The sequence below is a fragment of the Salvelinus alpinus genome, chromosome 3 (assembly GCF_045679555.1).
Source record: "Salvelinus alpinus chromosome 3, SLU_Salpinus.1, whole genome shotgun sequence".
Taxonomy (NCBI): Eukaryota; Metazoa; Chordata; class Actinopteri; order Salmoniformes; family Salmonidae; genus Salvelinus; species Salvelinus alpinus.
The window spans coordinates 101,412,776-101,423,150 of NC_092088.1; the positions used below are offsets into that span (position 1 = coordinate 101,412,776).

The window sequence follows — 10,375 nt, forward strand, 5'->3', positions numbered from 1 at the left end:
ATATAGAATGACATGTTCCTCACCTAGAACCGTCCCGTTGAACACCTCATTATAACTGTATAGAATGACATGTTCCTCATCTAGAACCGTACCGTTGAACACCTCATTATACTTATATAGAATGACATGTTCCTCACCTAGAACCGTCCCGTTGAACACCTCATTATAACTATATAGAATGACATGTTCCTCACCTAGAACCGTCCCGTTGAACACCTCATTATAACTGTATAGAATGACATGTTCCTCATCTAGAACCGTACCGTTGAACACCTCATTATAACTATATAGAATGACATGTTCCTCACCTAGAACCGTCCCGTTGAACACCTCATTATAACTGTATAGAATGACATGTTCCTCATCTAGAACCGTACCGTTGAACACCTCATTATAACTATATAGAATGACATGTTCCTCATCTAGAACAGTACCGTTGAACCCCTCATTATAACTGTATAGAATGACATGTTCCTCATCTAGAACCGTCCCGTTGAACACCTCATTATAACTGTATAGAATGACATGTTCCTCATCTAGAACCGTACCGTTGAACACCTCATTATAACTATATAGAATGACATGTTCCTCATCTAGAACAGTACCGTTGAACACCTCATTATAACTATATAGAATGACATGTTCCTCATCTAGAACCGTACCGTTGAACACCTCATTATAACGATATAGAATGACATGTTCCTCACCTAGAACCGTCCCGTTGAACACCTCATTATAACTATATAGAATGACATGTTCCTCATCTAGAACAGTACCGTTGAACACCTCATTATAACGATATAGAATGACATGTTCCTCACCTAGAACCGTCCCGTTGAACACCTCATTATAACTATATAGAATGACATGTTCCTCATCTAGAACAGTACCGTTGAACACCTCATTATAACTATATAGAATGACATGTTCCTCATCTAGAACAGTACCGTTGAACACCTCATTATAACTATATAGAATGACATGTTCCTCATCTAGAACCGTACCGTTGAACACCTCATTATAACTATATAGAATGACATGTTCCTCATCTAGAACCGTCCCGTTGAACACCTCATTATAACTATATAGAATGACATGTTCCTCATCTAGAACAGTACCGTTGAACACCTCATTATAACTATATAGAATGACATGTTCCTCATCTAGAACAGTACCGTTGAACACCTCATTATAACTATATAGAATGACATGTTCCTCATCTAGAACCGTCCCGTTGAACACCTCATTATAACTATATAGAATGACATGTTCCTCATCTAGAACCGTACCGTTGAACACCTCATTATAACTATATAGAATGACATGTTCCTCATCTAGAACCGTCCCATTGAACACCTCATTATAACTATATAGAATGACATGTTCCTCATCTAGAACCGTCCCATTGAACACCTCATTATAACTATATAGAATGACATGTTCCTCATCTAGAACCGTCCCGTTGAACACCTCATTATAACTATATAGAATGACATGTTCCTCATCTAGAACAGTACCGTTGAACACCTCATTATAACTATATAGAATGACATGTTCCTCACCTAGAACCGTACCGTTGAACACCTCATTATAACTAATATAGAATGACATGTTCCTCATCTAGAACAGTACCGTTGAACACCTCATTATAACTATATAGAATGACATGTTCCTCATCTAGAACCGTACCGTTGAATACCTCATAACTATATAGAATGACATGTTCCTCATCTAGAACCGTCCCGTTGAACACCTCATTATAACTATATAGAATGACATGTTCCTCATCTAGAACAGTACCGTTGAATGCCTCATAACTATATAGAATGACATGTTCCTCATCTAGAACCGTACCGTTGAATACCTCATAACTATATAGAATGACATGTTCCTCATCTAGAACCGTCCCGTTGAACACCTCATTATAATTATATAGAATGACATGTTCCTCATCTAGAACCGTACCGTTGAACGCCTCATTATAATTATATAGAATGACATGTTCCTCATCTAGAACCGTACCGTTGAACACCTCATTATAACTATATAGAATGACATGTTCCTCACCTAGAACCGTCTCATTGAACCCCTCATTATAACTATATAGAATGACATGTTCCTCACCTAGAACCGTCCCGTTGAACCCCTCATTATAACTGTATAGAATGACATGTTCCTCACCTAGAACCGTCCCGTTGAACACCTCATTATAACTATATAGAATGACATGTTCCTCATCTAGAACCGTACCGTTGAACACCTCATTATAACTATATAGAATGACATGTTCCTCATCTAGAACCGTACCGTTGAACACCTCATTATAATTATATAGAATGACATGTTCCTCATCTAGAACCGTACCGTTGAACATCTCATTATACTTATATAGAATGACATGTTCCTCATCTAGAACCGTCCCGTTGAACACCTCATTATAACTATATAGAATGACATGTTCCTCATCTAGAACCGTCCCGTTGAACACCTCATTATAATTATATAGAATGACATGTTCCTCATCTAGAACCGTCCCGTTGAACACCTCATTATAACTATATAGAATGACATGTTCCTCATCTAGAACCGTCCCATTGAACACCTCATTATAACTATATAGAATGACATGTTCCTCACCTAGAACCGTACCGTTGAACACCTCATTATAACTATATAGAATGACATGTTCCTCATCTAGAACCGTACCGTTGAACACCTCATTATAACTATATAGAATGACATGTTCCTCATCTAGAACCGTCCCATTGAACACCTCATTATAACTATATAGAATGACATGTTCCTCATCTAGAACCGTACCGTTGAACACCTCATTATAACTATATAGAATGACATGTTCCTCATCTAGAACCGTACCGTTGAACACCTCATTATAACTATATAGAATGACATGTTCCTCATCTAGAACCGTCCCGTTGAACACCTCATTATAACTATATAGAATGACATGTTCCTCACCTAGAACCGTACCGTTGAACACCTCATTATAACTATATAGAATGACATGTTCCTCACCTAGAACCGTCTCATTGAACCCCTCATTATAACTATATAGAATGACATGTTCCTCACCTAGAACCGTCTCATTGAACCCCTCATTATAACTATATAGAATGACATGTTCCTCACCTAGAACCGTCTCATTGAACCCCTCATTATAACTATATAGAATGACATGTTCCTCATCTAGAACCGTACCGTTGAACACCTCATTATAACTATATAGAATGACATGTTCCTCATCTAGAACAGTACCGTTGAACCCCTCATTATAACTGTATAGAATGACATGTTCCTCATCTAGAACCGTCCCGTTGAACACCTCATTATAATTATATAGAATGACATGTTCCTCATCTAGAACCGTCCCGTTGAACACCTCATTATAACTATATAGAATGACATGTTCCTCATCTAGAACCGTACCGTTGAACACCTCATTATAACTATATAGAATGACATGTTCCTCATCTAGAACAGTACCGTTGAATACCTCATAACTATATAGAATGACATGTTCCTCATCTAGAACCGTACCGTTGAACACCTCATTATAACTATATAGAATGACATGTTCCTCATCTAGAACCGTCCCGTTGAACACCTCATTATAACTATATAGAATGACATGTTCCTCACCTAGAACCGTACCGTTGAACACCTCATTATAACTATATAGAATGACATGTTCCTCATCTAGAACAGTACCGTTGAACACCTCATTATAACTATATAGAATGACATGTTCCTCATCTAGAACCGTACCGTTGAACACCTCATTATAACTATATAGAATGACATGTTCCTCACCTAGAACCGTCCCGTTGAACCCCTCATTATAACTATATAGAATGACATGTTCCTCATCTAGAACCGTACCGTTGAACACCTCATTATAACTATATAGAATGACATGTTCCTCATCTAGAACAGTACCGTTGAACACCTCATTATAACTATATAGAATGACATGTTCCTCACCTAGAACCGTACCGTTGAACACCTCATTATAACTATATAGAATGACATGTTCCTCATCTAGAACCGTACCGTTGAACACCTCATTATAACGATATAGAATGACATGTCCCTCACCTAGAACCGTCCCGTTGAACACCTCATTATAACTATATAGAATGACATGTTCCTCATCTAGAACCGTACCGTTGAACACCTCATTATAACGATATAGAATGACATGTCCCTCACCTAGAACCGTCCCGTTGAACACCTCATTATAACTATATAGAATGACATGTTCCTCATCTAGAACCGTCCCGTTGAACACCTCATTATAACTGTATAGAATGACATGTTCCTCATCTAGAACCGTACCGTTGAACACCTCATTATAACTATATAGAATGACATGTTCCTCACCTAGAACCGTACCGTTGAACACCTCATTATAACTAATATAGAATGACATGTTCCTCATCTAGAACCGTACCGTTGAATACCTCATAACTATATAGAATGACATGTTCCTCATCTAGAACCGTCCCGTTGAACACCTCATTATAACTATATAGAATGACATGTTCCTCACCTAGAACAGTACCGTTGAACACCTCATTATAACTATATAGAATGACATGTTCCTCATCTAGAACCGTACCGTTGAATACCTCATAACTATATAGAATGACATGTTCCTCACCTAGAACAGTACCGTTGAACACCTCATTATAACTATATAGAATGACATGTTCCTCATCTAGAACAGTACCGTTGAACACCTCATTATAACTATATAGAATGACATGTTCCTCATCTAGAACCGTCCCGTTGAACACCTCATTATAATTATATAGAATGACATGTTCCTCATCTAGAACCGTCCCGTTGAACACCTCATTATAATTATATAGAATGACATGTTCCTCATCTAGAACCGTCCCGTTGAACACCTCATTATAACTATATAGAATGACATGTTCCTCATCTAGAACCGTACCGTTGAATACCTCATAACTATATAGAATGACATGTTCCTCATCTAGAACCGTCCCGTTGAACACCTCATTATAATTATATAGAATGACATGTTCCTCATCTAGAACCGTCCCGTTGAACACCTCATTATAATTATATAGAATGACATGTTCCTCATCTAGAACCGTCCCGTTGAACACCTCATTATAATTATATAGAATGACATGTTCCTCATCTAGAACCGTCCCGTTGAACACCTCATTATAACTATATAGAATGACATGTTCCTCATCTAGAACCGTACCGTTGAACACCTCATTATAACTATATAGAATGACATGTTCCTCATCTAGAACCGTACCGTTGAACACCTCATTATAACTATATAGAATGACATGTTCCTCATCTAGAACCGTCCCGTTGAACACCTCATTATAATTATATAGAATGACATGTTCCTCATCTAGAACCGTACCGTTGAACACCTCATTATAACGATATAGAATGACATGTTCCTCATCTAGAACCGTCCCGTTGAACACCTCATTATAATTATATAGAATGACATGTTCCTCATCTAGAACCGTCCCGTTGAACACCTCATTATAATTATATAGAATGACATGTTCCTCATCTAGAACCGTACCGTTGAACACCTCATTATAACGATATAGAATGACATGTTCCTCATCTAGAACCGTACCGTTGAACACCTCATTATAATTATATAGAATGACATGTTCCTCATCTAGAACAGTACCGTTGAACACCTCATTATAATTATATAGAATGACATGTTCCTCATCTAGAACCGTCCCGTTGAACACCTCATTATAACTATATAGAATGACATGTTCCTCATCTAGAACCGTCCCGTTGAACACCTCATTATAACTATATAGAATGACATGTTCCTCACCTAGAACCGTACCGTTGAACATCTCATTATAACTGTATAGAATGACATGTTCCTCATCTAGAACCGTCCCGTTGAACACCTCATTATAACTATATAGAATGTGTGTTAGACTGGTGATCTTGACATCTGGGATTCATGGCTTCCTCTCCGTTTGAGTGTCTGTGAACTAAACAGGCATTTGTAAGAAGAATGAAGCAAACACTAGAATGGTTTTCAATCTGTCTTGGCCTACGAGATGGGATGAACATGGACATAAAGACCTGATGAAAAACTGAAGCGATGAGAACAGAGACCAGGGGAAGACCGAGGCACTGACTGCAACAGCCCATCTTTTGGCACTTTAAATGCATAGTTTTACTAGCCTACAGCCGTTTCCCGTCCGTCCCACCATGAAGACACATTCTGAATAAAGAGCGGTCTGACTCAGATCATGTGAAACAGCAGAGATGGCGAATTAAAAGAGAGAGGATTTCTGCTCCCAGGGAACCATTTGAAACAACTCAGTGTTGTGTAAGTACATTGTCATTACAGTCCAGTCACATAGCAGCTATATGCAGCACTTCTCTCTCTCTCTACACCTCTTCTCTCTGGGATGAGAGGCTGCTGCAGAACAGAGAGGCTGCTGCATACATAACACAGGTAGGCTAGGTAATGAAGGCCATGCAGAGAACACAGGCTGAGGACAAAATGGCACCCTATTCCCTATGTAGTGCACTACTGTTGACCAGAGCCCTGTGGACCCCTATGTACCCTGGTCAAAAGTAGTGCACTACATAGGGATTAGGGTGCCATTTGGGACACATGGTTTCTGCAGAAGTACCTGGGTGTATTAAATCAACAGGTTAATGCTTGATGTACAGAATGGTGTTATTAGAGGAGGTACAGAGAGCTTCTCTCTGAGGTGGGGACCTGAGGTGGGGGACCTGAGGTGGGGGACCTGAGGTGGGGGACCTGTGGTGGGGGACCTGTGGTGGGGGACCTGAGGTGGGGGACCTGAGGTGGGGGACCTGACTACTACACCCCTGTACACAGAACCCTGTACCCAGAACCCTGCATGTGATGGGAGAAGTCAGACCTGTGTTGATTCCTGATGCCAGATGTTGGCCCTGATGTGAAGGTGTTATATGACCCCAGAGGTACACAGGTTCCTCTGTATCTTTAATGAAGACGGAGCCGTGTGTGAACCTGTCGTTTGACTTGTTGTTATTCTGCCTTCGGGAACATCGGTCTCAATAAGACGCAGAAGAAGACCTTTCACAATGCCTGTAATGAGGGACACCAAGGAGGATGACTTGTCTCAATAAGATGCAGAAGAAGACCTTTCACAATGCCTGTAATGAGGGACACCAAGGAGGATGACTTGTCTCAATAAGATGCAGAAGAAGACCTTTCACAATGCCTGTAATGAGGGACACCAAGGAGGATGACTTGTCTCAATAAGATGCAGAAGAAGACCTTTCACAATGCCTGTAATGAGGGACACCAAGGAGGATGACTTGTCTCAATAAGATGCAGAAGAAGACCTTTCACAATGCCTGTAATGAGGGACACCAATGAGGATGACTTGTCTCAATAAGATGCAGAAGAAGACCTTTCACAATGCCTGTAATGAGGGACACCAAGGAGGATGACTTGTCTCAATAAGATGCAGAAGAAGACCTTTCACAATGCCTGTAATGAGGGACACCAAGGAGGATGACTTGTCTCAATAAGATGCAGAAGAAGACCTTTCACAATGCCTGTAATGAGGGACACCAAGGAGGATGACTTGTCTCAATAAGACGCAGAAGAAGACCTTTCACAATGCCTGTAATGAGGGACACCAAGGAGGATGACTTGTCTCAATAAGATGCAGAAGAAGACCTTTCACAATGCCTGTAATGAGGGACACCAAGGAGGATGACTTGTCTCAATAAGATGCAGAAGAAGACCTTTCACAATGCCTGTAATGAGGGACACCAAGGAGGATGACTTGTCTCAATAAGACGCAGAAGAAGACCTTTCACAATGCCTGTAATGAGGGACACCAAGGAGGATGACTTGTCTCAATAAGATGCAGAAGAAGACCTTTCACAATGCCTGTAATGAGGGACACCAAGGAGGATGACTTGTCTCAATAAGATGCAGAAGAAGACCTTTCACAATGCCTGTAATGAGGGACACCAAGGAGGATGACTTGTCTCAATAAGATGCAGAAGAAGACCTTTCACAATGCCTGTAATGAGGGACACCAAGGAGGATGACTTGTCTCAATAAGATGCAGAAGAAGACCTTTCACAATGCCTGTAATGAGGGACACCAAGGAGGATGACTTGTCTCAATAAGATGCAGAAGAAGACCTTTCACAATGCCTGTAATGAGGGACACCAAGGAGGATGACTTGTCTCAATAAGATGCAGAAGAAGACCTTTCACAATGCCTGTAATGAGGGACACCAAGGAGGATGACTTGTCTCAATAAGATGCAGAAGAAGACCTTTCACAATGCCTGTAATGAGGGACACCAAGGAGGATGACTTGTCTCAATAAGATGCAGAAGAAGACCTTTCACAATGCCTGTAATGAGGGACACCAAGGAGGATGACTTGTCTCAATAAGATGCAGAAGAAGACCTTTCACAATGCCTGTAATGAGGGACACCAAGGAGGATGACTTGTCTCAATAAGATGCAGAAGAAGACCTTTCACAATGCCTGTAATGAGGGACACCAATGAGGATGACTTGTCTCAATAAGATGCAGAAGAAGACCTTTCACAATGCCTGTAATGAGGGACACCAAGGAGGATGACTTGTCTCAATAAGATGCAGAAGAAGACCTTTCACAATGCCTGTAATGAGGGACACCAAGGAGGATGACTTGTCTCAATAAGATGCAGAAGAAGACCTTTCACAATGCCTGTAATGAGGGACACCAATGAGGATGACTTGTCTCAATAAGATGCAGAAGAAGACCTTTCACAATGCCTGTAATGAGGGACACCAATGAGGATGACTTGTCTCAATAAGATGCAGAAGAAGACCTTTCACAATGCCTGTAATGAGGGACACCAATGAGGATGACTTGTCTCAATAAGATGCAGAAGAAGACCTTTCACAATGCCTGTAATGAGGGACACCAAGGAGGATGACTTGTCTCAATAAGATGCAGAAGAAGACCTTTCACAATGCCTGTAATGAGGGACACCAATGAGGATGACTTGTCTCAATAAGATGCAGAAGAAGACCTTTCACAATGCCTGTAATGAGGGACACCAAGGAGGATGACTTGTCTCAATAAGATGCAGAAGAAGACCTTTCACAATGCCTGTAATGAGGGACACCAATGAGGATGACTTGTCTCAATAAGATGCAGAAGAAGACCTTTCACAATGCCTGTAATGAGGGACACCAATGAGGATGACTTGTCTCAATAAGATGCAGAAGAAGACCTTTCACAATGCCTGTAATGAGGGACACCAATGAGGATGACTTGTCTCAATAAGATGCAGAAGAAGACCTTTCACAATGCCTGTAATGAGGGACACCAAGGAGGATGACTTGTCTCAATAAGATGCAGAAGAAGACCTTTCACAATGCCTGTAATGAGGGACACCAATGAGGATGACTTGTCTCAATAAGATGCAGAAGAAGACCTTTCACAATGCCTGTAATGAGGGACACCAAGGAGGATGACTTGTCTCAATAAGATGCAGAAGAAGACCTTTCACAATGCCTGTAATGAGGGACACCAATGAGGATGACTTGTCTCAATAAGATGCAGAAGAAGACCTTTCACAATGCCTGTAATGAGGGACACCAAGGAGGATGACTTGTCTCAATAAGATGCAGAAGAAGACCTTTCACAATGCCTGTAATGAGGGACACCAAGGAGGATGACTTGTCTCAATAAGACGCAGAAGAAGACCTTTCACAATGCCTGTAATGAGGGACACCAAGGAGGATGACTTGTCTCAATAAGATGCAGAAGAAGACCTTTCACAATGCCTGTAATGAGGGACACCAAGGAGGATGACTTGTCTCAATAAGATGCAGAAGAAGACCTTTCACAATGCCTGTAATGAGGGACACCAAGGAGGATGACTTGTCTCAATAAGATGCAGAAGAAGACCTTTCACAATGCCTGTAATGAGGGACACCAAGGAGGATGACTTGTCTCAATAAGATGCAGAAGAAGACCTTTCACAATGCCTGTAATGAGGGACACCAATGAGGATGACTTGTCTCAATAAGACGCAGAAGAAGACCTTTCACAATGCCTGTAATGAGGGACACCAAGGAGGATGACTTGTCTCAATAAGACGCAGAAGAAGACCTTTCACAATGCCTGTAATGAGGGACACCAATGAGCGGAGGATGACTTGTCTCAATAAGACGCAGAAGAAGACCTTTCACAATGCCTGTAATGAGGGACACCAATGAGCGGAGGATGACTTGTCTCAATAAGACGCAGAAGAAGACCTTTCACAATGCCTGTAATGAGGGACACCAATGAGCGGAGGAT

At 40.9% G+C, this 10,375-nt stretch overlaps 2 protein-coding genes across 2 annotated transcripts in view; one reads left to right on the forward strand and one right to left on the reverse strand.

Annotated features, from left to right (window-relative positions):
- Positions 1–10,375, reverse strand: part of dock1 (dedicator of cytokinesis 1) — an 800,130-nt gene that overhangs the window by 648,414 nt on the left and 141,341 nt on the right. The window lies entirely within an intron of this gene.
- The window catches only part of LOC139571623 (dedicator of cytokinesis protein 1-like), a 122,974-nt gene that overhangs the window by 60,079 nt on the left and 52,520 nt on the right, over positions 1–10,375 (forward strand). The window lies entirely within an intron of this gene.